The sequence below is a fragment of the Nerophis ophidion genome, linkage group LG22 (genome assembly GCF_033978795.1).
Source record: "Nerophis ophidion isolate RoL-2023_Sa linkage group LG22, RoL_Noph_v1.0, whole genome shotgun sequence".
Lineage (NCBI taxonomy): Eukaryota > Metazoa > Chordata > Actinopteri > Syngnathiformes > Syngnathidae > Nerophis > Nerophis ophidion.
This window is the reverse complement of record NC_084632.1, coordinates 41,082,665-41,107,626: the sequence shown is the minus strand read 5'-3', so window position 1 is coordinate 41,107,626 and position 24,962 is coordinate 41,082,665. Positions and strand designations below refer to the sequence as shown.

General features: G+C 42.1%; 1 protein-coding gene across 8 annotated transcripts in view; it reads right to left on the bottom strand.

The window, feature by feature from the left end:
* Window positions 1-24,962, bottom strand: part of sox2 (SRY-box transcription factor 2) — a 271,083-nt gene that overhangs the window by 207,429 nt on the left and 38,692 nt on the right. Inside the window, exon 1 of one of the 8 annotated variants that reach the window (XM_061883851.1) lies at window positions 16,910-17,133. The exons of the other annotated variants lie outside the window; for them this stretch is intronic. The gene's annotated coding sequence lies outside the window, so the exon portion shown is untranslated. Of the gene's footprint in view, window positions 1-16,909; window positions 17,134-24,962 lie in introns of those variants that run through there. 8 annotated transcript variants of the gene reach the window in all.

The window sequence follows — 24,962 nt, the reverse complement described above, 5'->3', positions numbered from 1 at the left end:
GTTGGTAGCAGAGGGTGTATATAGTAGTGTCCCGGATGAGTTAGTGCTGCAAGGGGTTCTGGGTATTTGTTCTGTCGTGTTACAGTGCGGATGTTCTACCGAAATATGTTTGTCATTCTTGTTTGGTGGGGGTTCACAGTGTGGTGCATATTTGTAACAGTGTTAAAGTAGTTTATAAGGCCACCCTCAGTGTGACCTGAGTGTTGACAAAGTATGCCTTGCATTCACTTGTGTGTGTGTGTAGAATCCGCATATATTACGTGAGTGCGCCGGCACGTTGATTGTGTGGCGGAAAAGCGTTTTGAACGTGCCAATACTTGTCCAACACACATTTAGCACATATTCTACATCAGGGGTGTCAAACTCAAATACTGAACAAAGCCGCCGGGCCAAAGTTGAACAACTCAACCTTTTAATACGGACCCAAACAAGTTTTGCATTGAATATTGAACAAGCAAGGCTTATATAACTTTATAGTGACATGTAAAATCGAGGTATGTTGGTAGCAGAGGGTGTATATAGTAGTGTCCCGGATGAGTTAGTGCTGCAAGGTGTTCTGGGTATTTGTTCTGTCGTGTTACAGTGCGGATGTTCTCCCGAAATGTGCTTGTCATTCTTGTTTGGTGAGGGTTCACAGCGTGGTGCATATTTGTGACAGTGTTAAAGTTGTTTATAAGGCCACCCTCAGTGTGACCTGACTGTTGACTAAGTATGCCTTGCATTCACTTGTGTGTGTGTGTGTAGAATCCGCATATATTACGTGAGTGGGCCGGCACGCTGATTGTGTGGCGGAAAAGCGTTTTGAACGTGCCAATACTTGTCCAACACACATTTAGCACATATTCTACATCAGGGGTGTCAAACTCAAATACTGAACAAAGCCGCCGGGCCAAAGTTGAACAACTTAACCTTTAAATACGGACCCAAACAAGTTTTGCATTGAATATTGAACAAGTGACATGTAAAATCGAGGTTTGTTGGTAGCAGAGGGTGTATATAGTAGTGTCCCGGATGAGCTAGTGCTGCAAGGGGTTCTGGGTATTTGTTCTGTCGTGTTACAGTGCGGATGTTCTACCGAAATGTGTTTGTCATTCTTGTTTGGTGGGGGTTCACAGTGTGGTGCATACTTGTAACAGTGTTAAAGTTGTTTATAAGGCCACCCTCAGTGTGACCTGACTGTTGACCAAGTATGCCTTGCATTCACTTGTGTGTGTGTGTGTAGAATCCGCATATATTACGTGACTGGGCCGGCACGTTGATTGTGTGGCGGAAAAGCGTTTTGAACGTGCCAATACTTGTCCAACACACATTTAGCACATATTCTACATCAGGGGTGTCAAACTCAAATACTGAACAAAGCCGCCGGGCCAAAGTTGAACAACTCAACCTTTAAATACGGACCCAAACAAGTTTTGCATTGAATATTGAACAAGTGACATGTAAAATCGAGGTTTGTTGGTAGCAGAGGGTGTATATAGTAGTGTCCCGGATGAGTTAGTGCTGCAAAGGGTTCTGGGTATTTGTTCTGTCGTGTTACAGTGCGGATGTTCTCCCGAAATGTGTTTGTCATTCTTGTTTGGTGGGGGTTCACAGCGTGGTGCATATTTGTGACAGTGTTAAAGTTGTTTATAAGGCCACCCTCGGTGTGACCTGACTGTTGACCAAGTATGCCTTGCATTCACTTGTGTGTGTGTGTAGAATCCGCATATATTACGTGAGTGCGCCGGCACGTTGATTGTGTGGCGGAAAAGCGTTTTGAACGTGCCAATACTTGTCCAACACACATTTAGCACATATTCTACATCAGGGGTGTCAAACTCAAATACTGAACAAAGCCGCCGGGCCAAAGTTGAACAACTCAACCTTTAAATACGGACCCAAACAAGTTTTGCATTGAATATTGAACAAGTGACATGCAAAATCGAGGTTTGTTGGTAGCAGAGGGTGTATATAGTAGTGTCCCGGATGAGTTAGTGCTGCAAGGGGTTCTGGGTATTTGTTCTGTCGTGTTACAGTGCGGCTGTTCTCCCGAAATGTGTTTGTCATTCTTGTTTGGTGGGGGTTCACAGTGTGGTGCATATTTGTAACAGTGTTAAAGTTGTTTATAAGGCCACCCTCAGTGTGACCTGACTGTTGACTAAGTATGCCTTGCATTCACTTGTGTGTGTGTGTGTGTAGAATCCGCATATATTACGTGAGTGCGCCGGCACGTTGATTGTGTGGCGGAAAAGCGTTTTGAACGTGCCAATACTTGTCCAACACACATTTAGCACATATTCTACATCAGGGGTGTCAAACTCAAATACTGAACAAAGCCGCCGGGCCAAAGTTGAACAACTCAACCTTTAAATACGGACCCAAACAAGTTTTGCATTGAATATTGAACAAGTGACATGTAAAATCGAGGTTTGTTGGTAGCAGAGGGTGTATATAGTAGTGTCCCGGATGAGCTAGTGCTGCAAGGGGTTCTGGGTATTTGTTCTGTTGTGTTACAGTGCGGATGTTCTCCCGAAATGTGTTTGTCATTCTTGTTTGGTGGGGGTTCACAGTGTGGTGCATACTTGTAACAGTGTTAAAGTTGTTTATAAGGCCACCCTCAGTGTGACCTGACTGTTGACTAAGTATGCCTTGCATTCACTTGTGTGTGTGTGTGTGTAGAATCCGCATATATTACGTGAGTGGGCCGGCACGTTGATTGTGTGGCGGAAAAGCGTTTTGAACGTGCCAATACTTGTCCAACACACATTTAGCACATATTCTACATCAGGGGTGTCAAACTCAAATACTGAACAAAGCCGCGGGCCAAAGTTGAACAACTTAACCTTTAAATACGGACCCAAACAAGTTTTGCATTGAATATTGAACAAGTGACATGTAAAATCGAGGTTTGTTGGTAGCAGAGGGTGTATATAGTAGTGTCCCGGATGAGTTAGTGCTGCAAGGGGGTTCTGGGTATTTGTTCTGTCGTGTTACAGTGCGGATGTTCTCCCGAAATGTGTTTGTCATTCTTGTTTGGTGGGGGTTCACAGTGTGGTGCATACTTGTAACAGTGTTAAAGTTGTTTATAAGGCCACCCTCAGTGTGACCTGACTGTTGACCAAGTATGCCTTGCCTTCACTTGTGTGTGTGTGTAGAATCCGCATATATTACGTGAGTGGGCCGGCACGCTGATTGTGTGGCGGAAAAGCGTTTTGAACGTGCCAATACTTGTCCAACACACATTTAGCACATATTCTACATCAGGGGTGTCAAACTCAAATACTGAACAAAGCCGCCGGGCCAAAGTTGAACAACTTAACCTTTAAATACGGACCCAAACAAGTTTTGCATTGAATATTGAACAAGTGACATGTAAAATCGAGGTTTGTTGGTAGCAGAGGGTGTATATAGTAGTGTCCCGGATGAGTTAGTGCTGCAAGGGGTTCTGGGTATTTGTTCTGTCGTGTTACAGTGCGGATGTTCTCCCGAAATGTGTTTGATATTCTTGTTTGGTGGGGGTTCACAGCGTGGTGCATATTTCTGACAGTGTTAAAGTTGTTTATAAGGCCACCCTCGGTGTGACCTGACTGTTGACCAAGTATGCCTTGCATTCACTTGTGTGTGTGTGTAGAATTCGCATATATTACGTGACTGGGCCGGCACGCTGATTGTGTGGCGGAAAAGCGTTTTGAACGTGCCAATACTTGTCCAACACACATTTAGCACATATTCTACATCAGGGGTGTCAAACTCAAATACTGAAAAGTTGAACAACTCAACCTTTAAATACGGACCCAAACAAGTTTTGCATTGAATATTGAACAAGTGACATGTAAAATCGAGGTTTGTTGGTAGCAGAGGGTGTATATAGTAGTGTCCCGGATGAGCTAGTGCTGCAAGGGGTTCTGGGTATTTGTTCTGTCGTGTTACAGTGCGGATGTTCTCCCGAAATGTGTTTGTCATTCTTGTTTGGTGGGGGTTCACAGCGTGGTGCATACTTGTAACAGTGTTAAAGTTGTTTATAAGGCCACCCTCAGTGTGACCTGACTGTTGACCAAGTATGCCTTGCATTCACTTATGTGTGTGTGTGTAGAATCCGCATATATTACGTGACTGGGCCGGCACGTTGATTGTGTGGCGGAAAAGCGTTTTGAACGTGCCAATACTTGTCCAACACACATTTAGCACATATTCTACATCAGGGGTGTCAAACTCAAATACTGAACAAAGCCGCCGGGCCAAAGTTGAACAACTTAACCTTTAAATACGGACCCAAACAAGTTTTGCATTGAATATTGAACGAGCAAAGCTTATATAACTTTATAGTGACATGTAAAATCGAGGTTTGTTGGTAGCAGAGGGTGTATATAGTAGTGTCCCGGATGAGTTAGTGCTGCAAGGGGTTCTGGGTATTTGTTCTGTCGTGTTACAGTGCGGCTGTTCTCCCGAAATGTGTTTGTCATTCTTGTTTGGTGGGGGTTCACAGCGTGGTGCATACTTGTAACAGTGTTAAAGTTGTTTATAAGGCCACCCTCAGTGTGACCTGACTGTTGACCAAGTATGCCTTGCATTCACTTGTGTGTGTGTGTGTAGAATTCGCATATATTACGTGACTGGGCCGGCACGCTGATTGTGTGGCGGAAAAGCGTTTTGAACGTGCCAATACTTGTCCAACACACATTTAGCACATATTCTACATCAGGGGTGTCAAACTCAAATACTGAACAAAGCCGCCGGGCCAAAGTTGAACAACTTAACCTTTAAATACGGACCCAAACAAGTTTTGCATTGAATATTGAACAAGTGACATGTAAAATCGAGGTTTGTTGGTAGCAGAGGGTGTATATAGTAGTGTCCCGGATGAGTTAGTGCTGCAAGGGGTTCTGGGTATTTGTTCTGTCGTGTTACAGTGCGGATGTTCTACCGAAATGTGTTTGTCATTCTTGTTTGGTGGGGGTTCACAGCGTGGTGCATACTTGTAACAGTGTTAAAGTTGTTTATAAGGCCACCCTCAGTGTGACCTGACTGTTGACCAAGTATGCCTTGCATTCACTTGTGTGTGTGTGTAGAATCCGCATATATTACGTGACTGGGCCGGCACGCTGATTGTGTGGCGGAAAAGCGGACAGGTTGTAGAGGACGCTAAAAGCAGTACCTTTAAAGCACGCCGCCGATATTGTTGTCCGGGTGGAAATCAGGAGAAATTCGGTTGCCCCGGTAGATTTTCGAGGGGGGCACTGAAATTCGGGAGTCTCCTGGGAAAATCGTGAGGGTTGGCAAGTATTAGAATTAGCGGTGAATGCACGGGCCAGCTCTAATGTTAATTTAATATTGTCTCGAGGGCCAGAGTTTGACACCCATGTTCTACATAGATTCAGTCTGGGTCAAAAGTCTACGGTACACTTGTCAAGGACATAATGTCATGGCTGTCTTGAGTTTCCAATCAATTCTACAGAATGGTTCGAATACAAAACCCAAAACCAATGAAGTTGGCATCTTGTGTAAATTGTAAAAAAAAACAAAATACTATGATTTGCAAATCCGTTTCAACTTATGTTCAATTGAATAGACTGCAAAGGCAAGATACTTAAAGGCCTACTGAAAAGCAGAGGTGGGTAGAGAAGCCGGAAATTGTACTCAAGTAAGAGTACTGTTACTTTAGGGATTTATTACTCGAGTAAAAGTAAGGAGTAGTCACCCAAATATTTACTTGAGTAAAAGTAAAAAGTATGTCGTGAAAAAACTACTCAAGTACTGATGAGTAACCTGTTCGTTTAATGATGACGGCAACAAGCAATGCACAAAAAACATAAAAATAGCAATGAACAAATTCAGAGCCAGGAATATCTCTTAAGCAACTAAAACAATAATATATATTAAATAATAATACATTAAAATAAAAAATAAAATTAAGGCAAATTGAGCCGCAATAACTTAACAGCATCATAGGCTCAGTAAGCATTTATTGATCGATCGATTGATTGAAACTTGTATTAGTAGATTGTAGTACAGTACATATTCTGTACTATTGACCACTAAATGGTAACACCCCAATAAGTTTTTCAACATTAATCAATTACTTAATAAATGACCAAGTCGAGGTGATCTACCTCATATATACATATACATATATACATATATATACATACCTTTATATATACAGTATATAATTTATATTTATTTATTTATGTTAAAGGTGTTTTAATGAATATACATGCATGTTTAACATATCAATCAATGTTTATTTATATAGCCCTAAATCACAAGTGTCTCAAAGGGCTGCACAAGCCACGACGACATCCTCTGTTCAAATCCCACATCAGGGCAAGGAAAAACTCAACCCAATGGGACAATGAGAAACCTTGGAGAGGACCGCAGACGTGGGACCCCCACCCCAGGGCGACCGATGCAATGGACGTTGAATCGATCTAGCATAATAGTGTGAGAGTCCAGTCCATAGTGGACCTAATATAATAGTGAGAGTCCAGTCCATAGTGGATCTAACATAATAGTGTGAGTCAAGTCCATAGTTGATCTAACATAATAGTGTGGGTGAAGTCCATAGTGGATCTAACATAATAGTGGGAGTCAAGTCCATAGTGGATCTAACATAATAGTGAGAGTCCAGTCCATAGTGGATCTAACATAATAGTGTGAGAGTCCAGTCCATAGTGGATCTAACATAATAGTGGTAGTCAAGTCCATAGTGGATCTAACATAATAGTGAGAGTCCAGTCCATAGTTGATCTAACATAATAGTGTGGGTGAAGTCCATAGTGGATCTAACATAATAGTGTGAGTCTTGTCCATAGTGGATCTAACATAATAGTGAGAGTCCAGTCCATAGTGGATCTAACATAATAGTGTGAGAGTCCAGTCCATAGTGGATCTAACATAATAGTGTGAGTCAAGTCCATAGTGGATCTAACATAATAGTGAGAGTCCAGTCCATAGTGGATCTAACATAATAGTGTGAGAGTCTAGTCCATAGTGGACCTAACATAATAGTGTGAGTCAAGTCCATAGTGGACCTCACATAATAGTGTGAGTCAAGTCCATAGTGGATCTAACATAATAGTGAGAGTCCAGTCCATAGTGGATCCAACATAATAGTGTGAGAGTCCAGTCCATAGTGGATCTAACATAATATTGTGAGAGTCCAGTCCATAGTGGATCTAACATAATAGTGAGAGTCAAGTCCATTGTGGATCTAACATAATAGTGAGAGTCCAGTCCATAGTGGATCTAACATAATAGTGTGGGTCCAGTCCATAGTGGATCCAACATAATAGTGTGAGAGTCCAGTCCATAGTGGATCTAACATAATATTGTGAGAGTCCAGTCCATAGTGGATCTAACATAATAGTGTGAGTCCAGTCCATAGTGGATCTAACATAATAGTGTGAGTCAAGTCCATAGTGGATCTAACATAATAGTGTGAGTCCAGTCCATAGTGGATCTAACATAATAGTGAGAGTCAAGTCCATAGTGGATCTAACATAATAGTGTGAGTCCAGTCCATAGTGGATCTAACATAATAGTGAGAGTCAAGTCCATAGTGGATCTAACATAATAGTGGGAGTCAAGTCCATAGTGGATCTAACATAATAGTGAGAGTCCAGTCCATAGTTGATCTAACATAATAGTGTGAGAGTCCAGTCCATAGTGGATCTAACATAATAGTGAGAGTCCGGTCCATAGTGGATCTAACATAATAGTGAGAGTCCAGTCCATAGTGGATCTAACATAATAGTGTGAGAGTCCAGTCCATAGTGGATCTAACATAATAGGGTGAGTCAAGTCCATAGTGGATCTAACGTAATAGTGAGAGTCCAGTCCATAGTGGATCTAACATAATAGTGTGAGTCAAGTCCATAGTGGATCTAACGTAATAGTGAGAGTCCAGTCCATAGTGGATCTAACATAATAGTGAGAGTCCAGTCCATAGTGGATCTAACATAATAGTGTGAGAGTCCAGTCCATAGTGGATCTAACATAATAGTGTGAGTCAAGTCCATAGTGGATCTAACATAATAGTGTGAGAGTCCAGTCCATAGTGGATCTAACATAATAGTGTGAGTCCAGTCCATAGTGGATCTAACATAATAGTGTGGGTCCAGTCCATAGTGGATCTAACATAATAGTGAGAGTCCAGTCCATAGTGGATCTAACATAATATTGTGAGAGTCCAGTCCATAGTGGATCTAACATAATAGTGTGAGTCAAGTCCATAGTGGATCTAACATAATAGTGAGAGTCCAGTCCATAGTGGATATTGCATAATAGTGAGAGTCAAGTCCATAGTGGATCTAACATAATAGTGTGAGTCAAGTCCATAGTGGATCTAACATAATAGTGTGAGTCCAGTCCATACTGGATCTAACATAATAGTGAGAGTCAAGTCCATAGTGGATCTAACATAATAGTGTGAGTCCAGTCCATAGTGGATCTAACATAATAGTGAGAGTCAAGTCCATAGTGGATCTAACATAATAGTGTGAGTCCAGTCCATAGTGGATATTGCATAATAGTGAGAGTCAAGTCCATAGTGGATCTAACATAATAGTGTGAGTCAAGTCCATACTGGATCTAACATAATAGTGAGAGTCAAGTCCATAGTGGATCTAACATAATAGTGGGAGTCAAGTCCATAGTGGATCTAACATAATAGTGTGAGTCCAGTCCATACTGGATCTAACATAATAGTGAGAGTCAAGTCCATAGTGGATCTAACATAATAGTGGGAGTCAAGTCCATAGTGGATCTAACATAATAGTGAGAGTCCAGTCCATAGTGGATCTAACATAATAGTGTGGGTCCAGTCCATAGTGGATCTAACATAATAGTGTGAGTCCAGTCCATAGTGGATCTAACATAATAGTGTGGGTCCAGTCCATAGTGGCTCTAACATAATAGTGTGAGTCCAGTCCATAGTGGATCTAACATAATAGTGTGAGTCAAGTCCATAGTGGATTTAACATAATAGTGTGAGTCAAGTCCATAGTGGATCTAACATAATAGTGAGAGTCCAGTCCATAGTGGATCTAACATAATAGTGAGAGTCCAGTCCATAGTGGATCTAACATAATAGTGAGAGTCCAGTCCATAGTGGATCTAACATAATAGTGAGAATCCAGTCCATAGTGGATTTAACATAATAGTGAGAGAGTCCAGTCCATAGTGGGTCTAACATAATAGTGTGAGAGTCTAGTCCATAGTGGACCTAACATAATAGTGTGAGTCAAGTCCATAGTGGACCTCACATAATAGTGTGAGTCAAGTCCATAGTGGATCTAACATAATAGTGAGAGTCCAGTCCATAGTGGATCCAACATAATAGTGTGAGAGTCCAGTCCATAGTGGATCTAACATAATATTGTGAGAGTCCAGTCCATAGTGGATCTAACATAATAGTGAGAGTCAAGTCCATTGTGGATCTAACATAATAGTGAGAGTCCAGTCCATAGTGGATCTAACATAATAGTGTGGGTCCAGTCCATAGTGGATCCAACATAATAGTGTGAGAGTCCAGTCCATAGTGGATCTAACATAATATTGTGAGAGTCCAGTCCATAGTGGATCTAACATAATAGTGTGAGTCCAGTCCATAGTGGATCTAACATAATAGTGTGAGTCAAGTCCATAGTGGATCTAACATAATAGTGTGAGTCCAGTCCATAGTGGATCTAACATAATAGTGAGAGTCAAGTCCATAGTGGATCTAACATAATAGTGTGAGTCCAGTCCATAGTGGATCTAACATAATAGTGAGAGTCAAGTCCATAGTGGATCTAACATAATAGTGGGAGTCAAGTCCATAGTGGATCTAACATAATAGTGAGAGTCCAGTCCATAGTTGATCTAACATAATAGTGTGAGAGTCCAGTCCATAGTGGATCTAACATAATAGTGAGAGTCCGGTCCATCAATCAATCAATCAATCAATGTTTATTTATATAGCCCCAAATCACAAATGTCTCAAAGGACTGCACAAATCATTACGACTACAACATCCTCGGAAGAACCCACAAAAGGGCAAGGAAAACTCACACCCAGTGGGCAGGGAGAATTCACATTCAGTGGGACGCCAGCGACAATGCTGACTATGAGAAACCTTGGAGAGGACCTCAGATGTGGGCAACCCCCCCCCTCTAGGGGACCGAAAGCAATGGATGTCGAGCGGGTCCAACATGATACTGCGAAAGTTCAATCCACAGTGGCTCCAAGACAGCAGCGAGAGTCCCGTCCACAGGAAACCATCTCGAGCGGATCAGCAGCGTAGAGATGTCCCCAACCGATACAGGCGAGCGGTCCATCCTGGGTCCCGACGAGCGGTCCATCCTGGGTCTCGACTCTGGACAGCCAGTACTTCATCCATGGTCATCGGACCGGACCCCCTCCACAAGGGAGGGGGGGACATAGGAGAAAGAAAAGAAGCGGCAGATCAACTGGTCTAAAAAGGAGGTCTATTTAAAGGCTAGAGTATACAGATGAGTTTTAAGATGAGACTTAAATGCTTCTACTGAGGTAGCATCTCGAACTGTTACCGGGAGGGCATTCCAGAGTACTGGAGCCCGAACGGAAAACGCTCTATAGCCCGCAGACTTTTTTTGAGCTCTAGGAATCACTAATAAGCCGGAGTCTTTTGAACGCAGATTTCTTGCCGGGACATACGGTACAATACAATCGGCAAGATAGGCTGGAGCTAGACCGTGTAGTATTTTATACGTAAGTAGTAAAACCTTAAAGTCACATCTTAAGTGCACAGGAAGCCAGTGCAGGTGAGCCAGTACAGGCGTAATATGATCAAACTTTCTTGTTCTTGTCAAAAGTCTAGCAGCCGCATTTTGTACCAACTGTAATCTTTTAATGCTAGACATTGGGAGACCCGAAAATAATACGTTACAGTAATCGAGACGAGACGTAACAAACGCATGGATAATGATCTCGGCGTCTTTAGTGGACAAAATGGAGCGAATTTTAGCGATATTACGGAGATGAAAGAAGGCCGTTTTAGTAACGCTTTTAATGTGTGACTCAAAGGAGAGAGTTGGGTCGAAGATAATACCCAGATTTTTTACAGAGTCACCTTGTTTTATTATTTGGTTGTCAAATGTTAAAGTTGTATTATTAAATAGAGGTCGGTGTCTAGCAGGACCGATAATCAGCATTTCCGTTTTTTTGGCATTAAGTTGCAAAAAGTTAGCGGACATCCATTGTTTAATTTCATTAAGACACGCTTCCAACTGACTACAGTCCGGCGTGTTGGTCAGCTTTAGGGGCATGTAAAGTTGGGTGTCATCAGCATAACAGTGAAAGCTAATACCGTATTTGCGTATGACGTCACCTAGCGGCAGCATGTAGATGCTGAAGAGTACAGGGCCAAGGACCGAACCCTGGGGAACTCCACATGTTACCTTAACATAGTCCGAGGTCACACTGTTATAGGAGACGCACTGCATCCTATCAGTAAGATAAGAGTTAAACCATGACAGGGCTGAGTCTGAAATACCAATTCGTATTTTGATACGCTCTAATAAAATATTATGATCGACGGTATCGAAAGCAGCGCTAAGATCGAGGAGCAGCAACATAGATGACGCATCAGAGTCCATCGTTAGCAATAGATCATTAGTCAGTTTTGCGAGGGCTGTCTCAGTCGAGTGATTTGCCCTGAAACCGGATTGAAAGGTTTCACATAGATTGTTAAACGCTAAGTGCTCATTTAGCTGCTCTGCAACAATTTTTTCGAGGATTTTCGAAATAAAGGGAAGGTGAGACACCGGTCGGTAGTTTACCATGAGGTCTGGATCGAGGTTAGGTCTTTTAAGGAGAGGATGAATAACCGCTTTTTTGAATGCAACGGGAACAGTGCCCGAGGAAAGTGATAAGTTTATAATATTTAGCACTGATGGACCTAATAATACAAAAAGCTCCTTGATAAGTTTCCCAGGAAGTGGGTCAAGTAAACATGTTGTTTGTTTTATTCCATTTACACGTTGTAACAATCCTTCTAATGTTATTTCATCAAAACGAGAGAAACTATTTTGGATATTTGCAGTATCCGCTGTATATACAATCGTATCTGTGTTACTATAACCCCGTTGTAGCTGGGACGCATTGTCTTTAATCTCCTTTCTAATAAGTTCAATTTTCTTATTAAAGAACTTCATAAAGTCATCTGCCGAATGGGTGGAGCTACTGGAAGGAGTCCCTTGTTGGGTTAGCGATGCTACTGTACTAAACAAAAATTTTGGATCGTTTTTATTAATGCGGATGAGATTTGAGTAATAATTAGTTTTAGCTAAGGTAAGCATGCGTTTATAAGTTATTAAACTATCACTCCATGCTTGATGGTGCACCTCAAGTTTAGTCGTGCGCCATTTGCGTTCCAGCTTTCTACATAATAATTTCTGAGCTCTAGTTTCTTCAGTAAACCATGGCGTACGCCTTTTTGGAGCCTTTTTTAACTTCAGCGGTGCTATACTATCAATGGTTTCGCGCAGTGCGTTGTTAAAGTTGTTAGTGAGGTTATCAATAGACCCCACATACTTTGGGAACGGTGCCATTACCGAGGGCAGTAGGTCCGCAAGAGTCGTCGTTGTGGCAGCATTAATGTTGCGGCTGCTATAGCAGTTATTATTATTATTAGCTTGCCGAACATGAGTCTGAACTTCGAATTTTATAAGGTAATGATCGGACATTACTTTAGTATACGGGAGTATCATAACTTTGGAGACGGTGATACCTCTGACAAGCACTAGGTCTATCGTATTACCGCTGCAATGCGTCGGTTCATTTATTATTTGTGTAAGACCACAGCTATCAATTATAGTCTGGAGCGCCACGCACGGTGGGTCCAATGGGGTATTCATATGGATATTAAAGTCCCCCATTATAATTATATTATCGGCGTGCGTCACTAGATCAGCAACAAACTCTGAGAATTCATTAATAAAGTCCGAATAGGGCCCTGGGGGGCGGTAGATAACGGCCAGGCACAGAGGCAGAGGTGTGGCAGACTTCATAGAAAGCACCTCAAACGATTTATATTTATTATTTAAGTTAGGACTAAAGTTAAAGTTTTCGTTGTATATTAGTGCGACACCCCCTCCCTTTTTGAGGTGACGGGCAATATGCGCATTCGTATAGTTAGGAGGGGATGCCTCATTTATCGCAAAAAAGTCGTCTGGTTTGAGCCAGGTTTCGCTAAGACCGATGACGTTAAGGTTGTTGTCTCTAATGACCTCATTGACTAATAACGTTTTGGGAGACAAAGATCTGATGTTTAGAAAGCCCATATTATAGGTAGTGGGCTGTTTTAAGGAGTTGTTGATAAAATTATCCGTAGTAGCAATATTAATAATGTTGCGTTTATTATGCGCAGTGTACTTAAAATAATTACGACCATATCTAGGAATTGATATGACGGGAATTTTCAGATTGTCTACTTGGCGCTGCGATAAACTGAACGCATCATAATTTGCCACCTCAGTAGAACGCATGTCTAACTCTGACGAAGTCATAGATACAGTAGAAAAAACATTTTGTGAGTTGTGTATTATTCTACGAAAATTGCTATGTGTACAGGGATCATCCAGCCTGGCGCTGGCTAGTTCTAACTTAACTGACTCCATACCCAGGCTAGCAGGCTCTGTAATTGCCTGTGACCGGGCTTGCTCTAGTGCAGTTAGTCAAATGTGGCTCAATGCGAAGTCTATGTTCCGAGACAAGAGGATAGCGCCTTCCTGGTTAGGGTGAAGGCCGTCTCTCCTCAGCAAGCCAGGTTTGCCCCAGAAAGAGGGCCAATTATCAATAAACGTAAATCCCTGTTGTCTGCAGAAGCTATCCAGCCACCTGTTAAGAGAGACTAATCTGCTATATCTCTCATCATTGCCTCTCCCAGGCAGGGGGCCAGAGACAATTACTCGATGCCTGGACATCTTTCTGGCGAGATTACAAGCCCTGGCTATGTTTCTCTTTGTAATCTCTGATTGTCTCATCCTAACGTCATTGGAGCCAACGTGTATTACTATATTCGCATAACTAGTGGTGCGGTTAGCCTGCCGTACGTGTTTACTAGACCTGTTGCGAGTTAGCTCCCTAAGATTAGCTTCAATGTCAGGTGCTCTGCCCCCGGGAATACACTTAATTGTGGCTGGTTTGCTAAGCTTTATGTTTCGGGTGATGGAGTCCCCTATAACTAAAGTGTGGTGCCCGGTAGACTGGGGTGTAGGACTAGCTAAAGGGCTAAATCTATTATGCGTCTCAACCGGTACACCGTAGCTTGTAGGCCGATTAGGGCTGCTACAAGCTGGGCTAGTTAGCTCGCTACAGCTAACGCTAGCAGATGTGTCCGCAACATCTAAAGTTACGAAATTACACTGCTCTAACTGGCGGACACGGCTCTCTAGCAAAGCCAACCTATCCATGAGTAAAGTGCACGAAGCGCAGGAAGCCATACTCACAGAAACTTTCCGTCGCCGAGTGGAGTGCCAGCTGTCTTCGGGAAGTGGTGGTCACGGTGGCTGGGGAGAAGCTTCCTTCAGACCGGCGCTGCCTTTCTCCGCTAGCCTCGTTAGCTTAGCAGCTAGCTAGCTGAGGGCGGAGTGGTGAGACAGAGATCGGGTGATTTGCAAGTTAAATTGAACTATTAAATATGTTCGATAAGTTGTAAATAAAGCTGCAAAACAGTTAAAATCACACAGATAGAACGATACTTAGCTTTTTTGCAACAAGAGCAGTCAGCGAGCAGTCATTCACGTTGACCCGGAACCCGGAACCGGAAGTTTGATGACGTCCATAGTGGATCTAACATAATAGTGAGAGTCCAGTCCATAGTGGATCTAACATAATAGTGTGAGAGTCCAGTCCATAGTGGATCTAACATAATAGGGTGAGTCAAGTCCATAGTGGATCTAACGTAATAGTGAGAGTCCAGTCCATAGTGGATCTAACATAATAGTGTGAGTCAAGTCCATAGTGGATCTAACGTAATAGTGAGAGTCCAGTCCATAGTGGATCTAACATAATAGTGAGAGTCCAGTCCATAGTGGATCTAACATAATAGTGTGAGAGTCCAGTCCATAGTGGATCTAACATAATAGTGTGAGTCAAGTCCATAGTGGATCTAACATAATAGTGTGAGAGTCCAGTCCATAGTGGATCTAACATAATAGTGTGAGTCCAGTCCATAGTGGATCTAACATAATAGTGTGGGTCCAGTCCATAGTGGATCTAACATAATAGTGAGAGTCCAGTCCATAGTGGATCTAACATAATATTGTGAGAGTCCAGTCCATAGTGGATCTAACATAATAGTGTGAGTCAAGTCCATAGTGGATCTAACATAATAGTGAGAGTCCAGTCCATAGTGGATATTGCATAATAGTGAGAGTCAAGTCCATAGTGGATCTAACATAATAGTGTGAGTCAAGTCCATAGTGGATCTAACATAATAGTGTGAGTCCAGTCCATACTGGATCTAACATAATAGTGAGAGTCAAGTCCATAGTGGATCTAACATAATAGTGTGAGTCCAGTCCATAGTGGATCTAACATAATAGTGAGAGTCAAGTCCATAGTGGATCTAACATAATAGTGTGAGTCCAGTCCATAGTGGATATTGCATAATAGTGAGAGTCAAGTCCATAGTGGATCTAACATAATAGTGTGAGTCAAGTCCATACTGGATCTAACATAATAGTGAGAGTCAAGTCCATAGTGGATCTAACATAATAGTGGGAGTCAAGTCCATAGTGGATCTAACATAATAGTGTGAGTCCAGTCCATACTGGATCTAACATAATAGTGAGAGTCAAGTCCATAGTGGATCTAACATAATAGTGGGAGTCAAGTCCATAGTGGATCTAACATAATAGTGAGAGTCCAGTCCATAGTGGATCTAACATAATAGTGTGGGTCCAGTCCATAGTGGATCTAACATAATAGTGTGAGTCCAGTCCATAGTGGATCTAACATAATAGTGTGGGTCCAGTCCATAGTGGCTCTAACATAATAGTGTGAGTCCAGTCCATAGTGGATCTAACATAATAGTGTGAGTCAAGTCCATAGTGGATTTAACATAATAGTGTGAGTCAAGTCCATAGTGGATCTAACATAATAGTGAGAGTCCAGTCCATAGTGGATCTAACATAATAGTGAGAGTCCAGTCCATAGTGGATCTAACATAATAGTGAGAGTCCAGTCCATAGTGGATCTAACATAATAGTGAGAATCCAGTCCATAGTGGATTTAACATAATAGTGAGAGAGTCCAGTCCATAGTGGGTCTAACATAATAGTGTGAGTCAAGTCCATAGTGGAGCTAACATAATAGTGTGGGTCCAGTCCATAGTGGATCTAACATAATAGTGAGAGTCCAGTCCATAGTGGATCTAACATAATAGTGTGAGAGTCCAGTCCATAGTGGATCTAACATAATAGTGAGAGTCCAGTCCATAGTGGATCTAACATAATAGTGTGGGTCCAGTCCATAGTGGATCTAACATAATAGTGTGAGAGTCCAGTCCATAGTGGATCTAACATAATAGTGTGAGTCCAGTCCATAGTGCTCTAACATAATATCAATAAATCAATCAATCAATGTTTACTTATATAGCCCTAAATCACTAGTGTCTCAATGGGCTGCACAAACCACAACACAAACCACTACGACATCCTCGGTAGGCCCACATAAGGGCAAGGAAAACTCACACCCAGTGGGACGTCGGTAACAATGATGACTATGAGAACCTTGGAGAGGAGGAAAGCAATGGATGTCGAGCGGGTCTAACATGATTCTGTGAAAGTTCAATCCATAATGGATCCAACACAGTCGCAAGAGTCCGGTCCAAAGCGCATCCAACACAGCAGCGAGAGATATAGATTCCTACCTTTCATGAAAACAAGAATATAAGTTGGTGTATTACCTGATTCTGATGACTTGCATTAAATGGAATCAGACAGTGTAGTGCTGGTAATGTCCCGGTTTTCAAATGGAGGAGAAAAAAAGTTCCTCCTTCCTGTCTAATACCACATGAAAGTCGTTGGTTTTTGGCATTTTGTTTGTCCAGCTTCCATATTCGTTTTTATACACTTTACAAGAAATACTTTGGCGGCAAATTCCGTAGCTTGCTAGCTTGTTTGTGATGGCTTTCGGAGACTCTTATTTTGTTGGCGCAGGCGCGATGGAGCGGCGCTTTTATTGTGAAGACAGGAACTGTGCGATCGGTCTTTAGGCTTTTGACGGGAAGTACGGTTGAAATAAAAAGTGTCTTTTGTCCTTTACACTTTTAATTGATTGATTAAAACTTTTATTAGTAGAATGCACAGTACAGTACATATTCCGTACATTTGATCACTAAATGGTAACACCCCAATAAGTTTTAAAACATGTCGGGTTCTACGTCTGACGGTCACGTGACCACCTGGCTCTGTTTGATTGGTCCAACGTCACCAGTGCCTGCATTTGATTGGTGAAACGCAGGCATGCGCAGATCCTACTTTGAAGCCTTGTCATAAACCAAAACAAACATTAACAGATCGATAAAAAAAAAAAAAAGTAGCGACCTGATTGCAGATAAATGGAGCGGAGTAAAAGTAGCGTTTCTTCTCTATAAATATACTCAAGTACAAGTAAAAGTATGATGCATAAAAACTACTCTTAGAAGTGCAATTTATCCCAAAAGTTACTCAAGTAGATGTAACGTAGTAAATGTAGCGCGTTACTACCCACCGTTATTATTTAAACGGGGATAGCAGCTCCATTCTATGTGTCATACTTGATCATTTCGCCATATTTTTGCTGAAAGGATTTAGTAGAGAACATCCACGATAAAGTTAGCAACTTTTGGTCACTGATAAAAAAGCCTTGCCTGTACCGGAAGTAGCAGACGATGTGTGCGTGTGACATCACGGGTTGTGGAGCTCCTCACATCTTAACATTGTTTACAATCATGGCCACCAGCAGCAAGAGCGATTCGGTCCGAGAAAGCGACGATTTCCCCATTAATTTGAGCGAGGATGAAAGATTCGTGGATGAGGAAAGTGAGAGTGAAGGACTATACAGTGGAAGCGATTCAGATGTTATTAGACAAATTTACTAGGATACTTCTGGAAAATCCCTTATCTGCTTATTGTGGTACTACTATTTTAGTGAGATTATATGGTCGTATCTGAAAGTCGGAGGGGTGTGGCCACGGGCGTAGTGACCATCAGTGTCTTTGAAGGAAGCCACGTGTCTCGACGAGGCAAGGCAGCTGGGCTGAGATCCCTCCCCCCCCCCCTCCTCCATGGTGTAAGCATCCGACGGTCGGGGGCGGCCGGTGGGAGGAAGCAAGAGAGTCCGCAGCTGCAGGAGGAAAGACGCAAGCTCTCCGCTCATGTCTACGGTAAGAGCCGGCTTATTACCACCATTTTCTCACGGAAACCTGCCGGTTGACTTGTGGTTGGGAACCATGTTCGCTTGACCGCTCTGTTCCATAGTAAAGCTTCACCTTCGGGAATGTAAACAAGGAAACACCGGCTGTGTTTGTGTTGCTAAAGGCGGCCGCAATACACCGCTTCCCACCTACAGCTTTCTTCTTTGACGTCTCCATTATTCATTGAAGAAATTACCAAAGATTCAGCAACACAGATGTCCAGAATACAGTTTAATTATGCGACTAAAGCAGACGACTTATAGCTGGGATCGGTGCTGGATCAAAATGGAAAATCCCTTATCTGCTTATTGTGCTACTAGTGTTTTAGTGAGATTATATGGTGGTACCTGTACAACCTGAAGGTCGGCCCCACACCTTTCTTCAGCACCAGTCGACGTGTGGTAGCGATGCCCATCTCTGCCCTTCGCAAGGGACCCTCTTCGAAACACGATCTTTGGAAATGATCGCTGCATAAAACACTGTACTTTGTGTGTGTGGTCCAATCCAACCGTGTTCGCTTGACCGCTCTGTTCCATAGTAAAGCTTCACCGTCATCTTTCGGGAATGTAAACAATGAAACACCGGCTGTGTTTGCGTTGCTAAAGGCGGCCGCAATACACCGCTTCCCACCTACAGCTTTCTTCTTTGACGTCTCTATTATTCATTGAACAAATTGCAAAAGATTCAGCAAAGTCCATAATAGTGTGGAATTATGCGATGAAAACAGACGACTTATAGCTGTGAACGGTGGTGGATCAAAATGTGCTCTACAATCGCGCACACGTCATCATACCGCAACGTTTTAGTAGGATACTTCCGCGCGAAATTTAAAAATTGCAATTTAGTAAACTAAACCGGCCGTATTGGCATGTGTTGCAATGTTAATATTTTATCATTGGTATATAAACTATCAGACTGCGCTCAGTAGGCCTTTAAAGCTTTGTTATTTTTTGCAAACATTAGCTGGTTTGGAATTGAATGGCTGCAACAAGTGTAAAAAAAGCTGGCACAAGTGGCAAAAAAGACAGAGAAAGTTGAGGAGTGCTCGTCAAACGCATTTTTATGAACATACCACAGGTGAACGGGCTAGTCGGGAACAGGCGGGTGCCGTGATTGGGTATAAAAGCAGTTGCCGGTCACAAACAAGGACAGGGCGAGGGTCACCGCTTTGTGAACAAATGTGTGAGCAAATTGTCGAATAGTTTAAGAGCTACATTTCTCATGACCTATTGCAAGGAATTAAGGGATTTCACTCTTATCAATGTTGACTTATATAGCCCGAAATCACCAAGTGTCTCAAAGCCACAACGACATCCTGGGCTCAGATCCCACACATCAGGGCAAGGAAAAACTCAACTCATTGATGATAATACTACCAATCCAATCCCCAATCCACTTTGTTTATACGGCAGATTTGAACAACAAAATGTTTCCAAAGTGCTGCAAAACAATATGTCAAACAATATTCAAATACTCTGCGATGGGGTGGCGACTTGTCCAGGGTGTACCCCGCCTTCCGCCCGATTGTAGCTGAGATAGGCGCCAGCGCCCCCGTGACCCCAAAAGGGAATAAGCGGTAGAAAATGGATGGATGGATATTCAAATACTATCCTGAGCTCCACCAATGACTGAATAAAAACAAAAAATAAAACATATCCATCCATTTTCTACCGCTTATTCCCTGTTAGGGTCACGGGGGGCAAAATAAAACATAAATACATATAAAACCAATATAAAATAAATATGATTAAAAAAGAATTTAAAGGGTAAAACCAATTACCACCACCATGCTTGACGGTAGGTGTGGTATTCCTGGGATTAAAGGCCTCACCTTTTCTCCTTCAAACATATTGCTGGGTGTTGTGGCCAAACGGCTCGATTTTTTTAGTTTCATCTGACATCACACGGACAAATATAAGACTTTCTGGAGGAAAGTTATCTGTTGAAACTTAATCCAAGGTGTTTTTACCAATTATAATCCATCATTAACGAATGACACCTCAACGTATTTCCCTTTACGACAAAAAACATATATTTAGCTTAAAGGGGAACATTATCACAATTTCAAAAGGGTTAAAAACAATAAAAATCAGTTCCCAGTGGCCGGTTGTATTTTTTAAAGTTTTTTTCTAAATTTTACCAGTCCGGGAATATCCCTAAATAAAGCTTTAAAGTGCCTTATTTTCGCTATCTTCGAAACCACTATCCATTTCCCTGTGATGTCACACAGTGCTGCCAATGTAAACAAACAATGGGAATACCACAGCAAGATATAGCGACATTAGCTCGGATTCAAACTCGGACTTCAGCCACGTAAGCGATTCAACAGATTACGCATGTATTGAAACGGATGGTTGGAGTATGAAAGTATTGAAGAAGAAACTGAAGCTATTGACGCTATTCATAGCCATAGCATGGCCGAATAGCTGCGTTAGCATCGCCGGTAAAATGTGCGGACCAAACGATCAGGACTTTCGCATCTTTTGACACTGGAGCAACTTAAATCCGTCGATTGGTAAGTGTTTGTTTCGCATTAAATGTGGGTGGAAGGAAACGTAACATAGTTGCAAATGCATCTGCAGCCATGTCTGCTTTAGCACCGCCGTTAAATAGCATGTTAGCGTCGATTAGCGTAGCATGTTAGCATCGATTAGCTGGCAGTCAAAATCAACAAAACTCACCTCTTTGATTTTGTTGACTATCGTTGCAAATGCATCTGCAGGTTATCCATACATCTCTGTGCCATGTCAATCAATCAATCAATGTTTACTTATATAGCCCTAAATCACTAGTGTCTCAAAGGGCTGCACAAACCACTACCACATCCTCGGTAGGCCCACATAAGGGCAAGGAAAACTCACACCCAGTGGGACGTCGGTGACAATGATGACTATGAGAACCTTGGAGAGGAGGAAAGCGATGGATGTCGGGCGGGTCTAACATGATACTGTGAAAGTTCAATCCACAATGGATCCAACACAGTCGCGAGAGTCCAGTCCAAAGCGGATCCAACACAGCAGCGAGAGTCCCGTTCACAGCGGAGCCAGCAGGAAACCATCCCAAGAGGAGGCTGATCAGCAGCGCAGAGATGTCCCCAGCCGATACACAGGCGAGCAGTACATGGCCACCGGATCGGACCGGACCCCCTCCACAAGGGAGGGGGGGACATAGAAGAAAAAGAAAAGAAACGGCAGATCAACTGGTCTAAAAAGGGAGTCTATTTAAAGTCTAGACTATACAAATGAGTTTTAAGGTGAGACTTAAATGCTTCTACTGAGGTGGCATCTCGAACTGTTACCGGGAGGGCATTCCAGAGTACTGGAGCCCGAACGGAAAACGCTCTATAGCCCGCAGACTTTTTTTTGGGCTTTGGGAATCACTAACAAGCCGGAGTCCTTTGAACGCAGATTTCTTGCCGGGACATATGGTACAATACAATCGGCAAGATAGGATGGAGCTAGACCGTGTAGTATTTTATACGTAAGTAGTAAAACCTTAAAGTCACATCTTAAGTGCACAGGAAGCCAGTGCAGGTGAGCCAGTACAGGTATATATGTATGTATATATGTATATAAAGGTATATACAGTACAGGTATATATGTATGTATATATGTATATAAAGGTATATACAGTATAGGTATATATGTATGTATATATGTATATAAAGGTATATACAGTACAGGTATATATGTATGTATATATGTATATAAAGGTATATACAGTATAGGTATATATGTATGTATATATGTATATAAAGGTATATACAGTACAGGCGTAATGTGATCAAACTTTCTTGTTCTTGTCAAAAGTCTAGCAGCCGCATTTTGTACCAACTGTAATCTTTTAATGCTAGACATGGGGAGACCCGAAAATAATACGTTACAGTAATCGAGACGAGACGTAACAAACGCATGGATAATGATCTTAGCGTCTTTAGTGGACAGAATGGAGCGAATTTTAGCGATATTACGGAGATAAAAGAAGGCCGTTTTAGTAACGCTTTTAATGTGTGCCTCAAAGGAGAGAGTTGGGTCGAAGATAATACCCAGATTCTTTACCGTGTCGCCTTGTTTAATTGTTTGGTTGTCAAATGTTAGAGTTGTATTATTAAATAGAGTTCGGTGTCTAGCAGGACCGATAATCAGCATTTCCGTTTTTTTGGCGTTGAGTTGCAAAAAGTTAGCGGACATCCATTGTTTAATTTCATTAAGACACGCCTCCAGCTGACTACAATCCGGCGTGTTGGTCAGCTTTAGGGGCATGTAGAGTTGGGTGTCATCAGCATAACAGTGAAAGCTAACACCATATTTGCGTATGATGTCACCTAGCGGCAGCATGTAGATGCTGAAGAGTGCAGGGCCAAGTACTGAACCCTGGGGAACTCCACACGTTACCTTAACGTAGTCCAAGGTCACATTGTTATGGGAGACACACTGCATCCTATCAGTAAGATAAGAGTTAAACCATGACAGGGCTGAGTCTGACATACCAATTCGTGTTTTGATACGTTCTAATAAAATATTATGATCGACGGTATCGAAAGCAGCGCTAAGATCGAGGAGCAGCAACATAGATGACGCATCAGAATCCATCGTTAGCAATAGATCATTAGTCATCTTTGCGATATATAAAATATATAAAATAAAGTGGTATGATCCTCAAATAAAACGCACCGAAGTGAATGAGAGTAAATTACACGTTTTTTTAACATTATCAATAATTTATGTGAGTGTTTTAACTCGTAAGAACAAGGAACACCTGAACTAATGTGGTGAAAAGGCCCGAAGCTTAAACTGCACGCAAAGTGGTTTTAGTACAAAAGTTTTATTTACCCATACTCAAAAGTACAAGTTGGATTGAATTGCCAATGCAGACAGACATCATCCTCCGAAGGATTCAGAATCATGCAAATCAAATCAAATATTGGTCTCCTGGCTTTTTATATGTTTTCCTCATGTGTCAAGGTCTAGTTGTTTTGCAACTGCTGGCTCCAAAACAACCGTGGAACCCTTAGCCATAACAAACAGTCAAAACATTTCTTAGAATGGTCAGAGCGACCACAAACTCAATAGGAATAGGAACAAAAGAAAAGAGCAGACCTCTTACATTTTTTGGACAGATTTTCTTTTAGGACTTCAACAGAAACAAAATATGGTATAAAAGTCAGAAATTCCACTACACTAACAACACATTTCACCATCCACGGTCCGTAATATCATCAAAAGGTTCAGAGAATCTGGAGAAATCACTGCATATAAGCGATGATATTACAGACCTACGATCCCTCAGGCGGTACAGCATCAAAAAGCCACATCAGTGTGTGAAGGATATCACCACATTGGCACAGGAACACTTCAGAAAACCACTGTCAGTAACTACAGTTCGTCGCTACATCTGTAAGTGCAAGTTACAGGTGACAAGGAAGGTGGGGAAGGTGGCAATAAATACTGATAAAGTTGAGGAATGTTCATCAAGCACTTATATGGAACATCCCACAGGTGTGCAGGCTAATTGGGAACAGGTGGGTGCCACGATTGGGTATAAAAGCAGCTTCCATGAAATGCTAAGTAATTCACAAAAAAGGATGGGGTGTGGGTCACTACTTTGTGAGCAAATTGTCAAACAGTTTTAGAACAACTATCCTCGACAAGCTATTGCCAAGAATTTAGGGGTTTTACCATCTGCGGTCCGTAAAATCATCCAAAAAGTTCAGAGAATCTGGAGAAATCACTGCACGTAAGCGATGATATTATGGACTTTGGATCCCTCAGGCGGTACCGCATGAAAAACCGACATCAGCGTGTAAGCGATATCACCACATGGGCTCAGGAACACTTCAAAAAAACACTGTCAGTAACTACAGTTCGTCGCTACACCTGTAAGTGCAAGTTAAAACTCTACTATGCCAAAGCAAAAAGCCATTTATCAACAACACCCAGAAATGCCGGCGGCTTCGCTTGGCCCGAGCTCATCTAAGATGGACTGGTGCATAGTGGAAAAGTGAAAAATTGTTTTTGGAAACTGCGGACAATCGTGTCCTCCGGAACTAGGAGGAAAGAACCATCCGGATTGTTTTAGGCGCTAGGTTGAAAAAGCAGCATGTGTGATGGTATGGGGGGTGTATTCGTGCCCAAGGCATGAGTAACTTACACATCTCTGAAGGCACCATTAATGCTGAAAGGTACATACAGGTTTGGGAGCAACACATGTTGCCGTCCAAGCAACATTATCATGGGCGCCCCTGCTTATTCCAGTCCACGTGTTACAACAGCGTGGCTTCATAGTAAAAATCCAGACATGTCTACTATTGAAAATGAGCGTCGCATTATGAAGCCTAAAATACCACAACGGAGACCCCGGACTGTTGAACAACTTAAGCTGTACATCAAGCAAGAATGGGTAAGAATTCCACCTGAAAAGCTTCAAAAATGTGTCTCCTCAGTTCCCAAAAACGTTTACTGGGTGTTGTTAAACGTAAAGGCCATGTAACACAGTGGTAAAAAGGATCAACCAACTTGTTTGCAATGTGTTGCTGCCATTAAATTCTAAGTCAATTATTATT